Here is a 26,573-nt window from a genome sequence, read left to right as displayed (position 1 = left end):
AGAAAAAGAAAGTTAGGTTAATAAAAATGATAAATTTATTAAATATTTGAAATAGTAAAATTCTTTTTTAACATTAGGCCTAATACCCTAAAACTGCATCTTTCACAAAGCATAACATACATCTATTTCCCATTCACTGTACTAAATTCAGCCCTAAAGCATGATCAAAATATCTTGAGTTCACTGCTGCAGTCAACCTATTACTGCTACAATGTATCATTCTAACAGATGTTTTGAATAAACAATTAAGTTTTTAGAGACATACTAAAATGCAGATATGTATTATTATACATAGAAATAGGACAGAGAGTTTATAATGAATTATGATTTTTATTCAATGCCTGCCACTCTGGAAAATGACTTGTTTGGCATTTAAAAGCCATAATGGTGTAATATTATCTGTATTTCTAAAGACTTGTTATAAAGTAGATTCTCTTGTCCTCTTCTCCCTCCCATTCACACATATGTACGCTCGCTCATGCACAGGCACACAGCCTAGGGAAAGGAATCCGTAGACATAAAAGTAGTAATAAAGATTAACTACTATGGTAATAAATTGGAAGGGGATAATGTATTTAGAAATAAATAATCCATTAAAAAAATCAAATTAAAAAAAGAAATAAATAACCCAAATAAAGGCACTATACATCAATTTAACTGAGCCACTGAATAAGTGAATTATTAATACGGAATACAAATGAAGTCAGTATAAAATAATTTAACTGTCATCTGAATTTTGTTATAACACATTAAAGTTCAAATGCAATGAAATCACATATGAAGTTCAGAGATAGTTTATATCTTAAAAGATGTTACAAACAAAATTATCTCTCATAAAAGATTCTAGTCAAATAAATGTAAAAAAAATGGTTATTTGCCTCTTTATATAGCTATGCAGTTAATCTATAGAGTAAAAAATCAACATTTAAATTTCATTACAGTCAATGCAATCAATAACCTCAAAATTTTTCATTTGTATTGAGATTTCAAATTTCACGTTTTAAAGAACAAAGTATGAGTTAATTAAGTTCAATTGCAAAAATCAGAATGACTAAAAAGAACAAGAAAAGCAAATGATACGTCCACTTAAGAGGAAATGAAATCCCCTTCCCACAATCCCACGGAAGACTTTTTAGAGGTTTTTAAATCTTTTGGGATTTGTATAGTTTATAACACATTAGCAGCTAAAGTGTGCTATTTTTTTTTCTCTTCTTAGTAACTCCCACAATTTCCCTGAGATAAGAGAGTAATCTACAGATTAAGAATTGCTCCTAAAAAATAAAGAATCCAAACACTGTTCACCACATTCTTCTAAACCCCCAACATTTCCTGTCTAAAGTGTTACTGTAACCTAAATGGTCTCCCTGCTTCTTTCCTTAACACCTCCCCCTCCTTGCCCCAACAACTCTGTGGGCTATTGTCAACAAAATGGCCAGAGTGATTCTTTGTCCAAACCACATTAGTCCTTCCCTCCAGTCTTGATCATGGCCAACAAAGCCCCGGATGACCCAGCCTTCAGCTAGCTTTCTAATCTCATCTCCTATTATTCCTCTGTTCCTCATTCATTCAGCTCCTGCCACACTATCCTCGGTGCTATTTTCTCAAGGCTGGTGCAGGGCCTTTGTACTGGTGTTTTCTGTCAGCTTCTAAGACTTTTCTCCCATATAGCTTATCTGTTCATTTTCTTCATAACTTTGCTACATGTTATCATTTACAGATAGTTCTTCCCTGACTTTCCCAGATAAAATATTCTCCATCACTCTCCTCCTTGCTCTGTTTCACTTTTCATTATTGCACTTACCACCAGTCATTTTATATTTTTATTAATTTGTCACCGGCTATCTTCCTTGACTAGAATTTAAGTCCATGAAAGCAGGCTTTATCTGTTTTGCCCCCTGGGGTATTATAATCTGGCACATGTTAGGTGTTCAATAAAATCTGTTAAATGAATAAATGACAAAAACACTCAGTCCCCCATATGAAGAAAACTCTTTGGAAAGACGGATCACTTAAAAAAGGGTTTGTAGAGAAATTAATATAAAATTAATATAAAATTGCATTTTTAAAGCATCACTCTAGATATACTCCTCTTCTATCAGAAACCTGTTCTACGGGATATCTGAAGAGGATGACTATGTCTTCTTATCACAAACAATTTGGTAAATCGCTAAAAATTATGTATAAAAGATAGCCTTTCAAAGAATAAACTTGAAAAGTAAAGTGAAAGTGCTTCTAAGCTAGATATGAACCTTGGCAATTACCTGACCTAGCCTTTTGATGATTTTTTACCTCATACTTAACACAAGCATAATAGAAGGATATAGATTTTTAGTCCCCTTTGATCTTCTGTCCAGTCTCATATCATACCTCACTACTTTCCCAAAGACAATTTATTAATCTGATGTGTAACTTTCCCAGTTGATATTTCAATATTTGTATGAGATACACAAATATCTACAAGCAACATACACTGTTGTTCCAAGAAGCTTTTACATGTTTATATAAATGCCTTTACATTATATATATATATATATATATATATATATATATATATATATATATATTCTGCAACTATCTTTTTTCATTCAACATTATTTTGAGATCTACAGTTTGATGAAATGCATTCATTTTTTATAATGTCTGAAAAGTATTTCAGTGGATGAATATATCAAATTTATTCATCCATTTCACATTTACTGAAAGCCAGTTATGTACTTTCCAGTTTTTCTACAATGTTGCAATAAACTTTGTACATGTCTCCTTGTGTACACATGTGAAAACCTCTCAGTTAGAAATTCAGAAGTTAATTTTCTGGGTCTCATGGATGTATCTATTCAGTTTTATTATATATTACCAAATTCTTCTCCCAAGCAGTAATATCCATTTATATTTCCATCAGCAATATATGATAATCCCTATTTTCCTATTAAATTGCACAAATAAATGCCATTTATACATGACATACAATACACATATTAAATACTTATTCTAAGGAATATAAATTCTTAAAATTTATCATTTCCCAATTTCTAGCAATACTGTGTACCTTTTCACCTGCTTACTGGCCATATAGGTTCTTTCCTCTGTAAATTGCTGGTTCATATTCTTTGCCCATTTTTAAGGGAGTTGACTATTTCGTATTAAATTGTTGTAGTTCTTTATACATTCTGGACACTAATTCTCTTTTACATATACTTAACTTTGTTAATGATGCATTTTAATGACATCTTACTAAAGTTAAAATTTTTGATTTAGTCAAATTTATCAATTTTTTTCCTTTATGATTATATTTTTTATCTTAAGACATCCTACCTAAAGTTTTTTTTAATGTTTATTTATTTATTTATTTATTCATTCATTTAGAGCGCTTGCTCATGTGCACATATGAGCAGGGGAAGGGCAGAGAGAGAGGAAGAGAGAATCCCAAAGCAGGCTTCACACTGGCAGTGTAGAGCCTGATGTGAGGCTGAATCTCACGCTCGATCTCACAAACTGTGAGATCATGAAAGAGCTGAATGCTTAACTGACTGAGCCACCCAAGTGCCCCCTATGTAGTTTTAAAGACATATTTCATTCTAAAATTTTTGAAGTTTGCTTTTCAATTGTGATCTTTATTCAAATTAGAATTTATTCTTATGTATGGTATGGTATGTGTGTGTATATAAATATATATATACATATATATATATACACACACACACACACACACTCTTTTTGGCAAGCCAACTGTACCCTATTTTATTATGCCAAGTTTTCACGTGTACTTGAACCTACTTGTGGCTTTTTTTCTATTTTATTATTAATCTATGTGTCTATCTCTGAGTCACCACTCTAAGTTTATTAGTGCTTTAAAAATTAGGTCTAGTTATTCCATGACCCTCCTTGACCATATTCATAACAGCCTTGATAAGTCTTGGGCCTTAAAATACTCTAAGTGATTTTTTCGGTTTTTTCAATTCCACAAAAATCTTGCTAAGATTTATACTGAGCTGTACTGAAGTTACAGATTGAAGTGGGAGAGCTAATTCATAATTTGGATTTATTTTTGTCTGTCTTAAAAAGTTCTTATAATTTTCCCTGTATCTTTTGTTAGAAAAAGTCCTAGCTAGTTTACAGATGAATTATACTGTGTACCATGAATTATAACTTTTTTTATTATGTTTTCTAATTGGTTCTTGCTAATGTACATGCTGATGTGCACAAAACTGTTAGTTCTATGCTGACCTTGTATCGAGAAACCTTCCTGAACTTATTAGCTGTAATAGTATGTAGAATCTCTTGTAGATAATTTCACTTATAATTAATGAAAATGTTTTTCTTCTTTTTCTGTCTTCATGCTTCTTTTTCTCCTCCTTTCTCTTAAATAATTACATCGGCTAAAATCTCTAGTCTAATGGTGAAGAGTGCAGTGACAGGAGACATCCTTGTTCTGTTTCCAATTCTTATTTCAAAGTTTTAATATGATATACTGTGATATTCCATTTAAGGTATATTTTATACTTTCCTACAATATTCCTAAATATTTGATGCTTATTTGATTAAAAGAAAATAACGCTTCAATTTTCTAATGTCCTGCTTCAGATAATAACAAGGTAACTTCCCACATACAACAATGATATACTGTGGACCACATATAAAAACAAACATTAAAGTTAAAGAGAGTGACCAAAAGCAGGTGGCAACTGGAGAGAAGGCATCCTTAAAAGAAGGGAACTGCACTGGGTAGGATATGTATTTATAAGGCTGTTGCCTGAGGCCTCTTACCCCCCATGCAGCACTGAGCCCACAAGAATGAAGCAGAAACCTGCTGCCTTGCCAGCTGAGAAGCAGAGGCCAATATCTGGGATTGCCAGAGCTACTATAACATGAAAGATGAAATCCCAGAAAGGAAGGTGCCACAAAATTTTTATGTAAACAATGCCCAAATGTTTGGATAACCTCCTTCTGGGAAAGACAGCAAGGCTTCCAGAAAAAAGTAACAGCTGGAAGGTGGAAAGACCTGAGCTGAGCCTTCTTGCTGCCGCCTATTATAGGAGCAATGTTGGCATTTGAATCCAGTGTGCCGGGATAAAAAACAAAAACAAAACCCAAAAAACAAAACACCCACAACACTCAGAGAAAAATAACAGAATCCAAAGCCTACAACATATCACCGACAATGTCTATTACACAAGCAAAATTTACCAGAAAGAAGAAACAGGAAAAAGAGACCCATACTTAAGATAAAAAAGCAGCTCACAGAAACCAAATCCTGAATGATCTACATGTCAGAATTAGTAGGCAAGGATTTCTAAGCAAATATTACAAATATGTGCAAATATTTAAAGGAAAATATGGTCATAAGAATGTATACATGGTGTGGAGGGCAGAGAATCTCAGCTGAGAAATGGTAGTTATGGAAAAGAACCAAATGGAAGTTCTAAAACTAAAAAAAAAGCACAATGTCTAAAATGAAAAATTCATTGGATTACCTTAAGAGATCAGATACAGCAGAAAAAGGGTCACTAAACTGGAAAATAAATCAATACATCTTACTGAATCTAAAGGAGAAAGAAAAAGATTTTCAACATAATAAACAGAGCTGCAGAGATTTGTAGTACAACACCAAGTGGTCTAACTATGTGCAGCCGGAGAGGAGAGAGAATGGGACAGAAAAATATCTGATAAATGACCAAAATTTCCCCAAACTGGGTAAAAAACACAAACTTACATATCCAAGCTCATCAAACTACAAGCAGGATAATCACTAAGAAAACCACACATGGGATTATCATAGTCAAAGAGATGAAAACGCAAAGATAAAAAGCAAATTTTGAAGGCGGCAGTCGGAGTACAGTTAACATTAAATGTGGTAAAAAAAAAGTGGTATGAACGATAGCTGACTTCTATATAGCGAAGTGATTTGTAACAGAAGTACTAAAGGAATTCAAGAGACAAAGGAAAATCCTTTCAACAAATGCTGATGGAATAAATGTATGTACCTATAAACAAATAAACATAATTCATTCTACACCTAAATTTGAATTGGAACTTAAAATTAACTATAACAATTTAAACTATAAAGGGCTTAGAAGAAATCACAAATTATTATGTCCTAAAATTATACAAAGATGTCTTAGGACACAGAAGCAATAACCTTTAAAAAAAAAAACAACTAAATTAGATCCCATCAAAATGAAAATCAACTTCTATTCATCAAAAGACATCAATTAAGAAAATAAGCCACCAACCAAAAACAGTATTTGCAAAACCTATACCTAACAAAAGACTTATGTTTGGAATATGTAATAAATTCCTTCAACTCAACAGTAAAGCCCCTTAATAAAAAAGCAAACAACTGGAATAGTTTACACACACAAAAAAAGGATATACAAATGTCCAATAAGCATACAAAAAGATGTTCAATATCAGTAATCATCAAGGAAATGCAAGTCAAAATCATAATGATATACTATTATATACTCACTAGGATGGCTAAAATCAAAAATACTGAAAACACCAAGAAGTGGCAAGAATTTGGAGAAAGTGCAACTGTCATACATTTCTGATGGAAATGTAAAAGAAAAAACCACTTTGAAAAATTTGGTAGTTAAATATAAACCTATGTTTAAATGCAACAATTCTACTCCTAGGTATTAATTTAAAAGAAATGAAACTATTCACAAAACAGTCTTTTACAATAATGTTCACAGCATCTTTAGTCATAATAGCCCCAAACTGAAAACAATCTAAATGGCAGTCAATAGAAGAATGGATAAAAATGTGGTATATTCATAGTACTTAGCAAATTAAAAAAAAAAAAAGACATATATACATACAAACACATAGATGAATCTAGTAGATATTATACTGAGCCAAAGACACCACCCGGAAAAGTTCACTCCATACAATTCCATTTATATGATGTTCTAGCATTGGCAAAATCAATCTATGGTGAAAGAAAAATAGAAAAAGTGGATGTCTTAGGATGAGGGTGGGGTTGGCTTGGAAGGAGAACGTATGAACTCTTTTTGCCCCATCTGCCCTTTACAGGAAAGAATTTTGCCCTTCAGCTGCTGGTAGTGCTTCCAGCAGAAAGATCTCTGCTGTCTGGGGGTTGTCTATGCTGAAGAAAACTTCATTCCCCAAGTCATATCTCCTTCCAGGAACAGCCCAAACCCCAGAGACTGATCAACATGGGGATATAAAGGCCCAGTTCCTTACTCCACCTTGGACCAACTCTGGTGGATGATTCCAGCTTCCAAATACTCCAGCACTACACTTTAATTTTCCCTCTGCCTTCTTCCATTCTTTCCATAGATGTGAATCTCAAGAGCATTCCCTAATGAAGTGATTCTTAAAATATAATTCTTGAACTACTATCACCTGGGAGTAGTTACAAATGCAAACTTGTGGGCCCCACTCTAGACCTACTGAATCAGAAAGCAGAAGCCCCAATCACCTATAAAAAGTTTCTAAGCCTTTCTGCCTCACTCTTAAATACACTCAAATAGTTACACAATTGGGGGGAAATCCCTAATATGAAAATCAGAACATTCCCGTTAAAAAGAGGGCATGAAACCCCTACTAGAAGCCTATGCAAGAAGAAAAAAATATAATCAAATCTTCACAAAGGTAAGGAACAAAAACTGGATACTATATATACATTTTAAAACACAGAAATAAAAAGTGATGTCTTGAAATCAGAATGATTGGGCTGGATATTTTCTGTTTGCCAGAAAATCCTTCCAGATCCAGTTCTCATCCTTTGCAATAACCCAGGAGGCTGGCCTCATGCACTGTATCTATATGGCTCCCTTCTTTGGTTTCCAGTGAGCCAGTATCAGTCACTGGAAGGAGATAAGAGAGCAAAAGAAGAGACAGGAGGTATTTATTCCTCTTGGCTTTCTCTCTGACAGGCAAGGAGTTTAGTTGTTGGGGAACTTCTGAACAAATCTTAAGACCTTTTTGAACTCATTGAGCTATAAGCATCAAAGACTTTGGTCAAAAATGAAAAATACATAAAAACTTAAATTAAAAAGTCTTGAACTTATAAAACAAGAAATGGTATTATCTGTGGATATATTTAGAATTAACTTATAATCACTTTTTCTATTATTTTTCCAATTTAAGAAAATTTTTCAGAAACAGGAAAAATATACATAAAAATACATTCACCACTCTAATACTGAACCACTGATGCACATTTGAGCATTTTAAAAAAGGTAGATAGTATAGTTCTTCATTTTTATTTTTGAATAAAGCCATTTTATTAATTTTATCGACAAATAACTTATGTTCAAATGATAATATGTTTAACATGAATATTTTTCTATGTTTTTTGACATCTTCTAAATTGTTGATAATTTATTAGATTTCAAATGCATCAAACTTCTGGTCTCACTGTTTTTTTAAAAAAATTGTTAGTTTTGTAAACATTTTAAATAGTATCAATCTGGTAATTGGTATTAGACAAAAATAACACAATATCAGTATCACAATTTTGCTGTGGTATTATACCTACTAAGGTTAGGGAACATGCTAATCATTCATCTGCCCCATCTTTCAGTTTAAGCTTTGCACGTCAAGTCAGATCAACACAACGTTACGAAGTAAAAACCTTAAACCTAGACCTATAGAGTAGGAAAAAGAAGGAAACACACCAGCAAGAAGAGCTTATACTAATTTAAGGAAGAGAGATACAGCTTGAGAAAGCATATTTTGTTTTCCCTAAATTGAATTAAAAAGTGAAGCTGGAAATAACTTCTTACCTCGTGCTAGTTGGGTTATACAAAAGAGACAGTAATTTTAGAAAGTAGATGTTAAAAAAAAATTAGTCTAAGCCTACTTTACCTCACACTTAATAAAAATAACCATGTAATATTCTCTTTTCTTCAGACTTAAATATGATACAATAAATTAGCAGTCATGGGCCAAATATACTCTGAATATAATACTCTGTAAGTAGCAGTATGCCTGAACGAACATTTAGAGACTGCTTGCTAGAAACATTTCAGAGACTGTTTCTCCAGTTTCTACAAATTGTTTATAAACTATTTATTACAGATAATATCATATTAAGAGACTCTCACTCATCTCTCTAACAACAGGTTTGGCCTCCATCCAAAAGTTCAATATTTTTTCTACATTTATGTAGAGTCTCCAAGTCAGAATTAAAAGTCAGTCACAGTTCCTAAATATCTGATTCAAAATTCTCGTGTTGCAGAAATTGTGATTTATGAATGCTAGATATTAGACTTCACTCATGGAAAATCTGAGGTAGGAGAGGTACAGTGTAATATATCAACTGTAAGAAGCTCTTGCATTCTAGCCTTGTCAGGACAAGTCAAACACTTTGTTAGCTTCCTCTTCCTGTAAAATAATGAATTCTATTAAAAATATATTGACTTCAGATCCTTTTTGTAGATTATGACTCAACTCACAGTCATCAAAGTAAAAGACAGTTTTGCCTTATACTTATCTATAATGAATGTGAAGAATTTTAGTTTGCTCAAATGAGAACAAACAAAATTTCACATTTTAAAAAATAACCACAGTAATAGTGGCTAATTCTATAAAGTTTGAAAGGTAAAATATTTTTAAAAAGCAACCTACCCTTAACACCATCATCCAGAAATATTTATTTATATACTTACTATGTCTTCTTAAAAATAACTGGGATCTGTTGGTGAGGACGTGGAGAAATTGGAACCACTGAATACTACTGACGGGAATGTAAGACCGTACAGCTGCTGCAGAAAGCAGTTTGTTACTTCCTCAAATAACAGAATTACCACAAAGCCCAGCAAGTCTACTCCTAGGTATATACCCAAAATGAGAATGGGTATTAAAATAAAAATGTGCACATAAATATTCATAGACACATTATTCATAAGAGTCAAAAGGTGGCAACAGCCCAAATGTCCATCAACAGATGAACAAACAAAATGTGGTACATCCATATAATGGAATATCATTCAGCCACAAAAAATAATGAAGTACTGATCCATACTAAAACATGGTTGAATCTTGAAAATTTTATGTTTAGAGAAGGCAAACATAAAAGGTCATGTATTGTAAGTTATAATGTATATCCAAGAGTATCTACATCCACAGACATAGAAAGCAGACTGGTGGTGGCCAGAGGTTGAGGGGACAGGAAATTGGGGAGTGACTACTTAATTAAACTCATATGGGGTTTCATTTTGAGGTGATGAAATATTTTGGAACTAGACAGAGGTGATGGTTACAAAGCCTTGTAAATATAAAAGTACTAAAAAAGTCACTCAATTGGGTATTTTAAGTGGCTAATTTTAGATTATGTAAATTTTACCTTAATGAAAACCAAATTGTGATCATAAAACTAAGAAAAACTCACCTAGATACTACACAACCTAATCAACAAAGTACCAATGTTAATTTTTATAACCCAAAATGCTTTTGTTTTGATCATTTACATTTTACAGTCTTTAAGCAAGCACATAAAACTGTAGTATTTAATATATTTCTGCATGAACATTTTGTGAAATTTAGATGACAATGTATCATTTACAAATCTTTTGTCTTTCTTCTGATCATCTATACCTTTTGCACAATTCTTGAAAACAACATCATCATCCCACCTTCTTTTAACTTTGAAATTGGCCTGAGGCTGGAATGGGCCAGCGAGATTAAGCAGAGGGTTTCCACTCCATGTTTTTCATACTTCTTTCCTCTTCTGCCTTCTATTCTTGTTCCTTCCTGGCCTGCTCTTCATCAATTAAAAAAATTTTTCTAGTTCTGCAAGAAGAGCTGAAGTATCACATCATCACTCTCTTCTTCATCATCTTCATCTTCATCTTCCTCGTCTGTTAGAGTATCATCTGCATCAAGGCTGCAGCAGGTATCTGGTCTCATCAAGGCGTTTTTTTTTTTTTCAAAAATTTTTATTGTTTATTTATTCTTGAGAGAGAGACAGATCATGAGAGGGAGGGAGACACAGAATCCGAAACAGGCTCCAGGCTCTGAGCTGTCAGCACAGAGCCCAACATGGGGCTTGAACTCACAAGCCGTGAAATCATGACCTGAGCTGGAGTCAGATGCGTAACAGTCTGAGCCACCCAGGCGCCCCACCAAGGCTTTTTTGACATTGAAAAGGAGGTTGTATGTTCTCATGTCAGATGATCTCTTTTTCTCTCTTATAGTAGCTCTGTCTCTCCCTTCTTGCTCTGTCCTGCAGCCATGGTTCTGAACTTCTTCAGGGGCATACTGAGTAGTTTATATTTTATCTTTGTATGAGAGGTTCTCTACTTTAATATTGCTTTAAGAGGTGGTTCAAATCACCTTCTCCTTCTCCTCTCCCACTTCTTGCAGATTCAAAAGCTGGTCTAGCTGCTGTTGTCATATTTTCTAATTGGCAGAGGTCTGATGTAGCAACCTCTGGAAATCATACAGACACCATTATGGCATCCTCCTTTACTGTGAAGTTTGTTCTATGCTTTATAGAATGTGTGGCGTTACTGGATGATGCCCACTAAATGTCAGTAGACATTCTGACAACCAAAAATGCCCTACATATTACCATATGTCCCTAGTTGAGAGCTACTGCTCTAGAAAGTAGAGAACAAAGTCATTCATACGTTATGTGTCAACTCACACATAAGAAGTTCCCTAATAAGTGCTCTACAAACAAGTTACTTCAAAAGTTCTAACTTCATTAGGTATGAAGTTTGCCTTTTTTAAAAAAAAACAAGGTACTACAAGCATTTGTTAATTTTATCATAAAACTCATTTTGTTGTTCAGAAAATTAAAACTAATTTCAACTAGAAGAATCAATTCTATTACCAGGTAACTTTTGCCTAGTATTTAATTATTCATATAATTAAAATTAAGCTTTCAACTTCTTAGTGACATTTTCCCATTCACTGAGTTAGTATCTTTTCTATTACTTTTTGAAATTACCCAGTTGCAAATATACAGTAAAGTTATAGAGAATAATATAATACACATGTTCCTGCCTGCCAGTTTGAACAAATCTGAACATTTCCCCCACCTTTTTTTCCCTTAAGGAAGAAAACTTTATGGATAAAACTGAAGCCCCTCTGGGCTCTTTTCCAATTTCATTTCACAATTCTTTTGTTGGTGCAGACTACTATCCAGAATTTCTTGGTTACCATTCCTATGAATGTTTATATTTTTATTACAAATATTCAGTACACTAGTCCCCCCTTATCTGTGGTTTCACTTTCCATAGTTTCAGTTACCCAAAGACAACCACAGTCCAGAAACAGAAGATCTTCCTTTTGATGTATAATCAGAAGGTTATTAGTAGCCTAGCTCTATGTCATGATAGCTACATCATTCACTGCACTTCATCTCATCGTGTAAGCATTTTATCATATCACATCACTATAAGAAGGGTGAGTACAGTAAGGTATTTTGAGAGACCACATTCACATAACTTTTATCATATTGTTATAATTGTTCTATTTTATTAATGTTTGTCATTAATTTCTTATTGTATCTAACTTATAAGTTAAGCTTTATCATAGGTATGTACATATGTATGTATGTATGTACATATAGGCAAAAACATAGGTAGTATATCCATGGTTCCAGGCATCCACGGGGTAGTGGAACATATCCCCTGTTGGATGGGGGGTTGGGAGGGACTGCTATATGTCACTAAACGATATGAAGCAGCTTTGTTTACTTTATAAACATGGAATTATGATGCATGTATCATTCATCCCCCTTTTACTTACTAGGCCTTAGAAAAAGTGTATCTATTTTGATTCATTCTAGTTTATCCATTTTAACTGTTACACAGTGCTATGGATTGAATTATGTCCCAATCCTCAATACCTCACAATGTGAATTTATTTGATGACAAAGTCTTTACAGAAGCAATCAAGTTAAGATAAATCAATCAGACATGTGGGTGTGCTCAAATCCAACACCACAGCTATGCTAATAAAATGGGGAAATGCAGACACAGAGACACCCATGAAAGGAAGATGATGTGAAGAGATATGGGAGGTGGCCATCTACAAGCCAAGGAAAGCAACCTGGAAGATCCTTGCCTCATAACCCTCAGAAGGAATCAACCCTGCTAACACCTTGATCTTGGAATTCTGGCCCCCAGAACTGCAAGAAAATAAATTTCTGTTGTTTAAGCCACCTACTCTATGGTACTTTGTTACAGCAACCCTAGGAAACTAATACACATAGTATTGAACATACTACTTTTTATTTGTACACCCTTCCACTGAAAGACTTATGGAGTTTCCAGCTCTATACTATAACACACAACATCCCAACAAACATTTGGCACACAGATCTTGCTATGCACACTGCAACACTTTCTCTCAGACAGGCTTATATACAAACATACATACACAAACCTTGCAGAAGAATTCTGGTATGTTGATCTTCAACTTTCTAATTATTGCTAAATTGCCCTTCAAAGTATTCTCCAAAAGCTGTGTAAGAGAATAATTTCTCTATCCTCTGCAAAATCTGGTAATGACGGACTTTTTCCAATGTGATGTGTGTGAAATATTTCATTGTTTTAATACATACTACTCTATTAGTGAAATTTAACATCCTTACATGTTTATTGCCTACTAAGCTCTTTTTTTAAATACTTATTTTTGACAGAGAGAGAGAGAGAGAGAGAGAGAGAGAGAGAGAGAGGGGCGAGTGGGAAAATAGCAGGGAAAAAAAAGGGGGAAGCAGAATTTGAAGCATGCTCCAGGCTCTGAGCTGGCAGCAGAGCCCGATGCAGGGCTCAAACCCACGAACCATGGGATCATGACCTGAGCTGAAGTCCAATGCTTAACTGACTAAGCAACCCAGGTGCCCTGCCCTCTAGGCTTTCTTATGTGTACTGCCTACTCATATCCTTTACCATTTTTCTACTTCGCTGTTCGCTATTATTCTTATAATAATATTATTTATAGGAGTCCTCTTTATACTTTTATACTAATCCTTTGCCAATTATTTGAATTACAAGTATTTTTTCCTCATCTGCAGCTTCTTTTTCTTTTTATGGTGCCACTTTACAAAAAGCTTTAATTTTATTTTTTTTAATTTTTATTTTTTTGATTTAACTTTATTTTTTATTTTTTAAAATTTACATCCAAATTAGTTAGTATACGGTGAAGCAATGATTTCAGTAGATTCCTTAATGCCCCTTACCCATTTAGCCCACCCCCCCCCACAACCCCTCCGGCAACCCTCAGTTTGTTCTCCATATTTATGAGTCTTTTTTGTTTTGTCCCCCTCCCTGTTTTTATATTATTTTTGTTTCCCTTCCCTTATGTTCATCGGTTTTGTCTCTTAAAGTCCTCATATGAGTGAAGTCATATGATTTTTGTCTATTTCTGACTAATTTCCCTTATCATAATACCCTCCAGTTCCATCCACGTAGTTGCAAATGGCAAGATTTCATTCTTTTTGACTGCTGAATAATACTCCATTGTATATATATACCACATTTTCTTTATCCATTCATCCATCGATGGACATTTGGGCTCTTTCCATATTTTGGCTATTGTTGATAGTGCTGCTATAAACATGGGGGTGCATGTGTCCCTTCAAAACAGAACACCTGTATTCCTTGGATAAATGTCTAGTGGTGCAATTGCTGGGTTGTAGGGTTATTCTATTTTTAGTTTTTTGAGAAACCTCCATACTGTTTTCCAGAGTGGCTGCACCAGCTTGCATTCCCACCAACAATGCAAAAGAGATCCTCTTTCTCTGCATCCTCACCAACATCTGTTGTTGCCTGAGTTGTTAATATTAACCATTCTGACAGGTGTAAGGTGGTATCTCATTGTGGTTTTGATTTGTAACAAAAAGCTTTAATTTTAATATAGTCAAATTTATTAGTTTTTCTTCATGAAAAGTGCTTTTGGTGTATTGTTTTTAAAAATTCTCCATTATTACGAGGTCACAAAGAGATGTATTTTCTTTTAAATGTTTGCTTTTCACATTTGGGACGTGTTTCCCTGGATTCTGTGTGTGATATACATACACATATTTTTTCATATAGATGACTAAAGGTCCCAGTGGTCCACACTTTTCCTTGTAGATGAGGCTGCAGTCTTGTTTGTGTTTCCTAAGTCTAGCACTTTTCCTGGTACACATTAGGCAATGTGTGCTCAATAAAATGAGGGACAGAGAAAGATGGGAGACAGAGGCAAAGCAGGGATAGGAGTGTGGGAAAAAGTATTCAGATTATGGTCCTTGGTGCAAACTTAAGTATCAGAACTATACAAGTCAAAGGATATTAAAAACAGACAGAGAGGGAAGGCTGTAGGAAGATGGGCTTTCCATAACTTTGGAACCCTGAAGCAAAGATACTGATGACGTAACTGGGTAACAACTCTGCTTTCTCTCTCCCAGGATGAGAATGCGGCCTTGCTGGTGCTGAGTTGGTTCAGTATCTGGAAAGCTGTGATGCTGTAGAACTATCACTTGGTTTTTGTCTTTGCAGAATTTTAATGAAAGCCTACGTTTAAAGGGCAGAGCTATATCACACATTTGCTACAGCAACTCTAACTGAACTTTTCCTGTAGGAAAGGTAGTTGTAAGCATGGAAGAAAACCTACAGGGATCAAAAAAGCAGTTTAAAAATATGCTGCCTTTACTACTATTCAGAATAGTCATTTGGCTTCTGTATCCTTAACTAAATAATCCAGGAACATGGGGCATCTGGGTGGCTCAGTTGGTTATGCACCTGACTCTTGACCTCAGCTCAGACTTCAGGGTCATGAGTTCAAGCCTTACACTGGGCTCTACAGTGGGCATTAAGCCTACTTAAAAAAAATCTATAAACATACAACAGATGGGTAGACAGTCTCTTCCCCAATAATTCCTAACCTTAAGGTCAAACTGGGGCGGGTGGGGGGGAAGGGCACAATAGAAATAAAGGGAAGAAGAATGTGACCTACAAAGACTTCTGCTTCAGTGGCCCTCAACAGAAAAATAGCTCCCTAGTTAGCAAGATTATGGTACCTAGCTCACTCGGTATAGTTGAGGAAGTACATTCCGTAAGAGTAAAAGGTGGCTTAGCCTCTTGATGGATGTATACAAAACCACCTACAAAGTATTCTTGCCAAAATATTAAATCAGGTCTAATATTGAACCATATTTATATCTAACTACCAATATATAGGAAATAGAGATGAAAAACATGATAAAAAGCAGCATGGGACTGAAATCAGCAAAACCCAGACTGTGGGAAACTCCAGAGAACAAATGATTCAGTTTCTTCAACAGATAAAAAAACTACAAGAAAAATTTTAAAAGATGACCTATAGATTAAGAGACATCAACCAACAGCAATATAAAGATACCAATTCAAACTATAAAGGAAAAAAAATAAGACATAAAAATATGAGTATGAACTGTATGCTTGTAGATATTAAGGAGTGACTATTACTTTTTTTGGTGGATTGATCATATAGTTATAGTAATTTGCAGATGATATGATGTTCAGGATTTCCTTCAAAATACTCAGTGGAGAAATTTAGATATACATAATATATATACATAATATAGATATAATATTAAGTTAAGGTAAATTAATTTTACTAAATATTAAATATATATACATATATATATTTAGTTATGAGATTAGTTGTAGAAGCTGAATAAGGACATGAGAGTACACTGTATTTTCTTTCTGTATACAATTGAATTTTTCAAAATAGAATGTTTAAAAAGAGGAATGCTTAACAGATTCTTTTCAAAAGAAAAGCAAATCATTAAACACAAAGGTCCTATAGCTAAGAGGGTAGTTTGATATCTAAAAATCTGATACGGATTAAAACTATGAAGGACTTAAACTCTAGAAGACTACAAACAAAACTAAGAATCACAGAATCATCTACTATACTGAACATCTACTGAGTTAATCAATGTTTATTAAACAGCTATTTAGTGATCCAGAGTATGTTACTGGTATTTGAAAAGTTTAGACTATGATTCACTTTAGTAACTCTCTAATGAGGTATTTTCCTTGTTTTGTTGTTCTCCACATATAGATATCTATATGAATGCTGGTTATTCCAAATGCTGAATTTTACTATTAAAATTTGCTCTTAAAGGACTGAAAAGTCTGTGCTTTCGGGAGGCAAGATACTGAACAAATTTTGCTATTCTCTTTAGTCTCAATCGGTGTACCTGCCCATTTTTTTCCAATGTGCAGATTTTTAGGTTTATAATAAAAGTTCAAAGTAGTCAAATGATAGGAAAGTATGTGTTCATGCAATATACTTTTTATTTTTAATATTTAAAAAGTGTTTAATGTTTTATTGATTTTTGAGAAAGAGAGAGAGAGAGAGAGAGAGGGAAAGAGAAGGAATGGGAGTGAGAGAGGGAGACACAGAATCCAAAGCAGACCAGGCTGTCAGCACAGAGCCCGATGCGGGGCTTGAACCCACAAACTATGAAATCATGACCTGAGCCGAAGTCGGTCACTTAACCAACTGAGCCACCCAGGTGCCCCATGCAATATACTTTTTAAAGTTAAAAGGAACAGTTCGAATAAATTTAGTAAGAAACATCATGGTATATGTAGTGAAGAAAACATGGTTTATGAAAGAAAGAATTCCAATTCTGCTATATGCCCTTTATTTAAATGACCTCTTTTTCTCTTGAGGTACAGGATACCTCCTCCAAAGTTTTTTTGTGAAGATTAAACAAGATGATCTATATAAAAGTCATATATTGAAATAACAAGCAAGTAATAGATTCTTAATAAATGCGAAATGAAACTAAATCTCGTCTAACCCTTTCATTTACAGTAAGCTGAGAATCAAAAGAGTTTAAATGACTTGTGCTAAGTCACACATTGATTTTTTATTTGGGAACATTATCCAGTAAAAATGCTACTATTATACCAGATAATCATGGCTCTATTCTACACAGGGATTTTAATTAAGAAGAAAGAAAAACTGTGTCCCAGTCCCATCATTTTGGAACTTCCTTCTCCAGAAAACATGAGGTATTGCCAGTAAGTGAGCTGAATGAAGGTTTTGGCTAGCTCCCAAGTCATACACTTTTTGCTGGGCTTCAATGCCCTCTAGTGCTGATCTGCAGAGGCAGCCTCTAGTTCCAAATACAGGCAAATTTACCTGGTCTATAGAACAGGTAATAATGCCCATAAAAATAATGAAATGAAACATGAGGCAACATTGACACCCATCTATAAGGATGATTCTGTTTTCTTTGGAAGATGAAATTTTCAAGAGGTTTTACTCTTTTCAAACTTTCAAAAAGTTTTTAAACTTTTTGTTCTTATCTGAATTTGTATAATAAACATATAAAACTTTAAAAAGCAAACTAAAACACAAGGCAAGACAGAATCATGTGGATAGCCCAGTAAGGGTAATTACTCTTCTTCCTCTACTGCATAGCTTCCAAAAAAGAGTGACACAGTCATGCAGCTTAGTATTTTCTTGTGTTATGTTATAAGAAAGTTAGGCCAGAAATAAGGCAGATCTTTAAAATGAAAAACACATAGGGATAAGTGCCTTCATTTTCTTTGGATGTACCTTAGACGTCACCAATAGGTGACATGTAAGTCTTTTTAAACTGAATGCATTAAGCCAATCTATTATTATCAGATACTTACTAGATTTGTTAACTGAGATCCCAAAACAAGGAAACCAAAGTGGGAATTGCTGTAGAGGACCACAGTTAAAATGAGATATCTTCTAAGATGGCAGACTCAGGCAATAATGCTTGATATGCAGATCAGAAAGTATACTGGGTGCCTGAAAAGCTCAGTCAGTTGAGCATCTGCCTCTTGATTGTGGCTCAGGTCATCATCTCACAGTTTATGAGTTAAAGCCCTGCACTGGGGGCTTGCACTGATGGTGCAGAGCCTGCTTGGGATTCTCAATCTCCTTCTCTCTCTCTCTGACCCTCCCTCCCTCTCTCAAAAATAAATTAATAATAATAATAACAATAATAGTAGAGTAATTATTATTTAGGGTGCCTAGGTGGCTCAGTCGTTAAGCATGTGACTTTGGCTTAGGTCATGATCTCACAGTTGGGGAGTTCGAGTCCCATATCCGGTGAGCATGAGCCCTGCATTGGGTGAGCTCCAGCCCCACTTTGGGTGAACTCATGCCCCACTTCTGGTGAGGATGAACCCCGCATCAGGTAAAAAACAAAAAAACAAAATAAACCGAGCCCCTGGTGAGCCCTGACACTCTCTCTCTCTCTCTCTGCCCCTCACTCACTTGCGCCCTCTCTCTCTAAAAAATAAAAAAAATTAATGTCTCATATAAACTAAAACTGTAGTTGAAATGACACTTGTGTATACTGCCTTCACTCTTGAGACATAACTTACTACTCTCTTCTAGACTATATTGGGGTAATAAAGGGTTCAGTATCCCAAAATCTATTCTAAAAAATGTAGCCACCATGTTCAATGTCCTTGTCCTCTGTTTAGCCCCAAGAATCACAGGACTTTTGTCATAATGAAAGGCAAAAACCATTAAAACCAATTTGATAGTTGTTACTAAAATTCTCTCCCAAAAAGCATTAAAAGAACCAAAAGTGGTAAGCCTGATCTAAAAATGTTGTTCCGGTCTATAAAGCCAAGGGCTATCTAAGAAGATCAAAGAATATTCAATGTTCAAATGATGGTTTAATGAGAAGATACGAAGACTAACATGTTTTTAAAGTACAATAGTTATCAATGGAAATAGGTAAAATTATTTATTAATGATATAGTTAGAAACTTCTAGATTTTCCACCTTTCCCCCTGTGCCTAAACCACAATTCCATGTAGTAAGTCTGGTAGTAATCTCTTGAGATGCTTCAAAGAGACTTATGAAACGAAGGATCATAAGATCTTAGGCCAAAATTTTCCAAAACAAATACAGAATTATTTCCGGGGCTAGAAAACTTCATAAAAACCTAAATAATGAGTTTTAGTCTCTGAGACCTGTCAGTTCATGGGGAAAATGTTTCACTATCCAACAGAAATATAACACAACCCACATAAGTAATCTTATCTAGTAGTCACATTAAGTAGTAAAAATGATGAAATTAATTTTAACAAAATATTAATACATCAAAAAGATCACTTCAATATATAATCAATATAAGAAATACTGAAATATTTTAGATCCTTTTTTCACACTAAGTCTTTGAAATTCAGCATGTACTTAATACTTAACATATTTTAATATGATTTAGCCATGTTTAAGTGCTCAACAGCCACATGTAGCTAGTGACTAGTGTACTGGACAGTTTAGGTCTATGGCACAATAACTCTCATGGACTATACTTAAAAGAATATCAGAAAAGTTTGATGACACCTTCAGAGGTGAGCACGCAGAGACAAAACAGGTCATCTGTTACTTCTAATTACAGGGCTTTCTCCTTAGAAAGTATGTATAGAAATTCAAACCTCTTAGACTGCCCTCAACCATGATACATGCAGAATAATTTCTTTCTAGATTTTACTAGAACAGCATCAGTATCCCACATATATCCTCCAAAAAAAGAAGTGACTTATTTAATAACCTATTGCCCTTCACTTAAAACCAAGAATCACAATCCCAAATGATAAAGCACAGTCAGTAACAACACAGGCAGAATATAAGTGCCAGATAAGGGAGTAAGAATATATCAGAAGCCAGCCATATACCATCTGGAACAGAGAACTTCAATGCAAGGTTAGTATATGTTATTACCAATATTCTAGAGCTGCATTTCATAAGGACTGCTCCTCCTAATATGAACAGGCATCCCATGGAAAAAGTGGCCAATATTCAAGTCAATTTAGGAATTGCTGAATTAAACAATATTAAACATATTCTAGGTTTCTCCATCCCTATAATATCTGACTATTCAAGGATCTCAATATGTCAATAAGCACAGTGTCCATTTGATAGGGGTTTAAAAAAACAGCTACAGGACATAGCATTTCCCAACTAATTTAGTGAAGAAACTTTATTTTCATGGATGTTGAGGAACTAGTATTCCAAATTGGGAAATGATGATCTAAAAGCATAGTAAGACGACTCTCACAACCCCAGGAAGAATCAATCCTAGGTAGATAGTGGTAAGGGCTTTAAGAAGTATATACTGCTAAACTAGGCTTTCAGGGTCTAGTTCCAAACAATACTCTAATGGGAACTCTGAGGACTAAATTATCAGGAACACCTTTTTGATTTGATAAAGTAAAATAGGCAATGATCTGTATTATTCTATCCACAGAGCTATAATATTCTCCCCCATTCCTAATTCAAGTAATAATAGCTATGAAATACAAGATTAATTTAGTTAAAATCCTGCAAAAAAATATCTCATTTTGGTCTTATGCTCCTACAGATCAAAAAAGAAACTTTTATGAATCAAATGGGAGGGTCAAAAACTCATCCAATTGATTCTAAAGCTGCTACAGTTAAAACTAGATATGCTTAAAACTCTGTTAACAGCACAAAGTTTAAAGAAGTAATCAAGCAAACAGGATAATTAATGTACACAGAAACATCTAAAATAACCACATTGTCTAGAACCAAAAGGGATCTAAATGGGATGCCTAGGTGGCTCAGTCAGTTAAGCATCTGACTTTGGATCAAGTCATTATCTCACAAACCCATGGTTTGTGGGTTTGAGCCCCACATTGGACTCTGTGCTGACAGCTCAGAGCCTGGAGCCTGCTTTGGATTCTGTGTCTCCTTCTCTCTCTGCCCCTCCCCTTCACACTCCTCCCCCTCAAAAATAAACATTAAAAAAACTTTTTTAAATACATACAAGGGTGCCAACTAAGACAACAAAAACAAAAAGACAGTTATTTCCTCTAAGGAGGGGGATTTTAGAAGATGTCACAAGCAAAATAAAGAACACATTCCAAAAAATACTGTGATCTTTCTAAATCCTGAATCTGGATTAAACACTCCCGCCTACAGGACCAAAGAAGAGAAAACACAAAGTGAAGGTAACAGTCAAGGGACAGAGTTTTAATAGCCAGCAGGAGGAGACATTTAATTTTTGCCAAGTCTGGTGGGTATAAAATGGTTGTCTTGATTTGCCTTTCTCTGAAAACAAGTCTGAGCATGTTTTGGTGGGTTTTTTTGAATCATGTATCCTTTTAATAAAAGGCCTGATTATGGTTTCTGCCCAAATTTCTATTTGCTTCTCTTTCTTAGTAATCTGTAAAACTTCTTTTTATTTCAAATACTAATCTTCTTTCAGCTGTGTTGCAACTATCTTCTCTCAGTATGTGACTTATGTTTTCACTTTCATTAGGTTGACACATGATTAACAAAACTTTAGAATTAAATATAAATGCTCAGAAATGCTAGAGAATTCTACCAAACATTTAACAACACCAATTCTACATAATCTTTTCCAGAAAATAGAAAGGAACTTCCCAATTCATTTTATGAAGCTGATGTGCATTAAGTGTATTGGCAGTGATAGACACAAGATCAATGGAACACAACACAACACCCAGAAACAGATCCATTCAAATATGTTCTACTGACTTTTGACAAAGATGCAAAAGCAACTCAATGGAGGACAGATTTTCAACAAATGGTGCTGAAGCAACTGAATGTCCATAGGTTAAAAAAGGATATACCACCTCATACCCATCAGAATGGATTAAAAAAATACTACAAAATAACAAGTGTTGCAAAGAATATGGAGAAACTGGAACTCTGTGCCAAAAATGCTGTAGTCACAACTAGTCTTGACATTTGATATTAAAAGTGCTTAACTTTGTCCTTCAGGAACATCTTGGCTATTATAAGCCATTACCTATCTGCAAAAAGCTTAAAATTAGATTGTGTGGGTTTTTGAAAACATTATTTTGGTTAAAATCGCATTGAATCTGTAGACTTATTTGGTAAGATACGAAAAAGTTTTTATGGTAGTGGTACATTTCTCCATTTATTTAGGTCTAAATTACTTAAAAATCTTTCAATAAGCTTTTAAAATCTTCTAAAATAAAGGCTTGCATGTTTCTATGTAGATTTATAAGAATCTTTTTGTTATTGAATGCTTTTAATTTATATATTTTATATAAAAATTTTATTGTATATACAAATGCAAATGGACTTTGCTAGACTATCTTAGTAATCATTTCAATAATTTTTATGGAGTTTTCTATATAGCTTAACCTAGGATGTCTGTTTCTTCAAATTATTTCTTTTACTCAACTTTTTAAATTTCTGAATGTGCTAAGACTGTACAATATGGATGAGAGATAATAAGCACTGATATGTTGTCTCTAACTTTTAAAAAGGTGTTTTAGATCTTTTTTACTAATTGTTCTGTTTTTCTGTGGGTTCTTTGTAGACATTCTTTATCAATTAAGGAACTTCTTAATTTGCTAAGAGTTTTATCACAGCTATTAAATGTTATTATTTTCCTACATTAACTCAGATAATCAAATAATTTGTCTTTCTCCATTTGTTAAAGTGGTAAATTATATGAACAGATTTTCTAATGGACTAACTTTGCACTCTGTAACACACTCAAGCTGGCTAAGGTATATTACCTTTTTTTTTAATACATTTTTGGCTTTGATTTTGCAATTTTTGTTTTGGACTTTCTGTTCCTATGTTTGAGTAGGATAGTAAAATAAAAGGCCATTTTAATATCCTATCTGGTTTGGATGCCAAGATTATACTAATCTCACAATATGAACAGAAATGTGTTTGGGTTTATTTTAGTGTTTATTTTTGAGACAGAGAGACACAGCATGAACAGGAGAAGACCAGAGAGAGGGAGACACAGAATCTGAAGCAGGCTCCAGGCTCCGAGCTGTCAGCACGGAGCCTGACGCGTGGCTCAAACTCACGGACTGTGAGATCATGACCTGAGCCTAAGTCAGATGCTTAACCGACTGAGCCACCCAGGCGCCCTTTTTTTCTTTTTTTTTTAAATTAGGAATGTGTTTTAATTATTGCTGTGTAATAAATTACCCCAAAACGTACTGGTTTAAACCAACACACATTTATTATGTAACACCTTCTGTGGGTCAGGAACTTGGGAAAGGCTTCTAAAGGTTTCTCATGAGGTTTCGGTCAGGACGTCAGCAGGGGTTGTAGAGTCCCCTTCCAAGATGGCCCACTCACATGATGTTGGCAGGAGGCCTCAGTGCCTTCACCACATAAGTAACTCCATAGGCTTGAGTGTCCTCATGATAAGTTACTGGCTTCTCCAAGATCAAGTGAACCAAAAGAATAAAGAAGAAGCTGCAGTGCTTTTTATGAGCTATTCTCTAAAGTCCCACATTGTCATTTTTTTGTTACTGGGTCCAGCCCACACTAGAGGGGAGGGAATTAGACTTCCACCTCTTGAAGGGAAGAGTATCAAGAGTTTAAATATATTTTATAAAGACCATGGAGTATTCCCTCTTTTTCTAATTTCTAAATTTGTGTAAGATTGCAATTATCTGTTCCTTAAATACTTGGGTAGATTTCACTTATAAAACTATTGGGACTTGGTATTTTATTTGCAGGCAGTTTTTTTAAAGAACTGAATTCAACTTCCTTAGTGATTAAAGGGCAATCAGTCTTTCTATTATTGGGCCAATTTAAAGTTTTCTTGGAATTTATCCATTGCTTTCAATTTTTAAAATTTTAAAATGTGTGCAAACAAGTGACATCAAGGTTGCTTACAAATACCCTTATTTTAATCTCTGCTGCATCATAGTTATGTCTCATTTTTCATTCCTACTATTATTTACATCTACTTTTTTCTTGCCTCATCATCATTTCTAAGTCTTGACCATTTAATAAGATTTTTTAAAGAAACCAATTTATTTTTATTTTTTAAATGTTTATTCATTTTTTGAAAGAGACAGATATAGTGCAAGTGGGAGAAGGGCAGAGAGCAAGGGAGACAGAATCTGAAGCAGGCTCCAGGCTCTGAGCTGTCAGTGCAGAGAGGGACGCAGGGCTCAAACTCACCAACTGTGAGATCATGACCCAAGCAGAAGTCAGATGCTTAAAGGACAGCCACCCAGGTGCCACCCAGGTGCCCCCAACAAAGAAACCAATTTAGATGACGATCCTCTCATATCTTAGTTTTATATTCATTTTCTAGCCTTACCTTTATTACTTCTATTTTCTTTGGGTTAATTGTTGTTAACTGTTCATCTTAAATTGAAAGCTTATTAGGTCATTAATGTTCAATTTGTCTTTTTTCCTAGTGTAAACCAGGAAAGGTACAAATTTCTCTATTAAGTACCAGTTATTGGATCTATAAATTCTGATAGAAAATCTTTGCATCAAATCAGGAGACTATAGATGCTGGCGAGGATGTGGAGAAACGGGAACCCTCTTGCACTGTTGGTGGGAATGCAAACTGGTGCAGCCACTCTGGAAAACAGTGTGGAGGTTCCTCAAAAAATTAAAACTAGACCTACCCTATGACCCAGCAATAGCACTGCTAGGAATTTACCCAAGGGATACAGGAGTACTGATGCATAGGGGCACTTGTACCCCAATGTTTATAGCAGCACTCTCAACAATAGCCAAATTATGGAAAGAACCTAAATGTCCATCAACTGATGAATGGAAAAAGAAATTGTGGTTTATATACACAATGGAGTACTACGTGGCAATGAGAAATAATGAAATATGACCCTTTGTAGCAACATGGATGGAACTGGAGAGTGTGATGCTAAGTGAAATAAGCCATACAGAGAAAGATAGATACCATATGGTTTCACTCTTATGTGGATCCTGAGAAACTTAACAGAAACCCATGGGGGAGAAAAGAAGAAAAAAAAAAAAAAGAAAATCTTTTCATTATCATCCAGTTCTCAGCATTTTCTAATTTTCACCATGATTTCTTTTTTGAAGGTGTTTTAAAAATTGCCAAATGTGTGCAAACGTATGCAACTTTTTATTATTAAAATAGTTTTTAAAGCAAAGACAATTTGAAAGAAGGGGACAACTGTACAGGCTTTACCTTGATTGAATAATTATTTGCCAGTTTATTTCCTCTTTCTACATACACAGAAATACTTAACACATGTATTTTGCTGTAGCATATAAAAGTTGCAGACATTAAGACATTTAAACCCTAAATAGTTTGACATGCATTTCCTAAGAAGAAACAAATTCTCAATAACAATTCCATTATATCACCTAAGAAAATTAACAATTTCACAATATAGCACGCAGCCCACATTCACATTTTCCCTAATTATCACAAGAATGTCTTAAAGAGCTTTTACCTGAGAAACAGATCAAATACAAGTTCATGCATTTTGAATGTCTCTTGTAACTTTTGTCTAGAACAGCCCTTCCACCTTTTTCCCCCTTATGATATTCACTTTTTGGAGTCCAGTACAGTTGACTTGAGAATCTCACATACTCTGGGATTTGTGTGATTGCTTCCTCTTGATGTCGTAAGTGAATGCATGCACTATTCTAAAGCAAATGCTTTATCTTTTCCGCTAAGCATTTTAACTTATGAGTCAATGTCCATACAACTTGAGCACCAATTAATTGCCTGAGTACACACTAACTGAATTACATGATATTAAGACTGATTTATAACTTTAATACAAATTTAATGATATGTACAATTGTTTTTTGTGTGGCAAAGTATTCAGGCACAA

At 34.4% G+C, this 26,573-nt stretch overlaps 1 protein-coding gene and 1 pseudogene across 4 annotated transcripts in view; both read right to left on the bottom strand.

The window, feature by feature from the left end:
* Positions 1-26,573, bottom strand: part of RFX7 (regulatory factor X7) — a 132,240-nt gene that overhangs the window by 76,060 nt on the left and 29,607 nt on the right. The window lies entirely within an intron of this gene.
* On the bottom strand, positions 3-23,419 carry LOC128315937 (spliceosome-associated protein CWC15 homolog; annotated as a pseudogene).

This window comes from Acinonyx jubatus, chromosome B3, assembly GCF_027475565.1.
Source record: "Acinonyx jubatus isolate Ajub_Pintada_27869175 chromosome B3, VMU_Ajub_asm_v1.0, whole genome shotgun sequence".
NCBI lineage: Eukaryota > Metazoa > Chordata > Mammalia > Carnivora > Felidae > Acinonyx > Acinonyx jubatus.
This window is presented reverse-complemented; position numbering and strand designations above follow the sequence as displayed.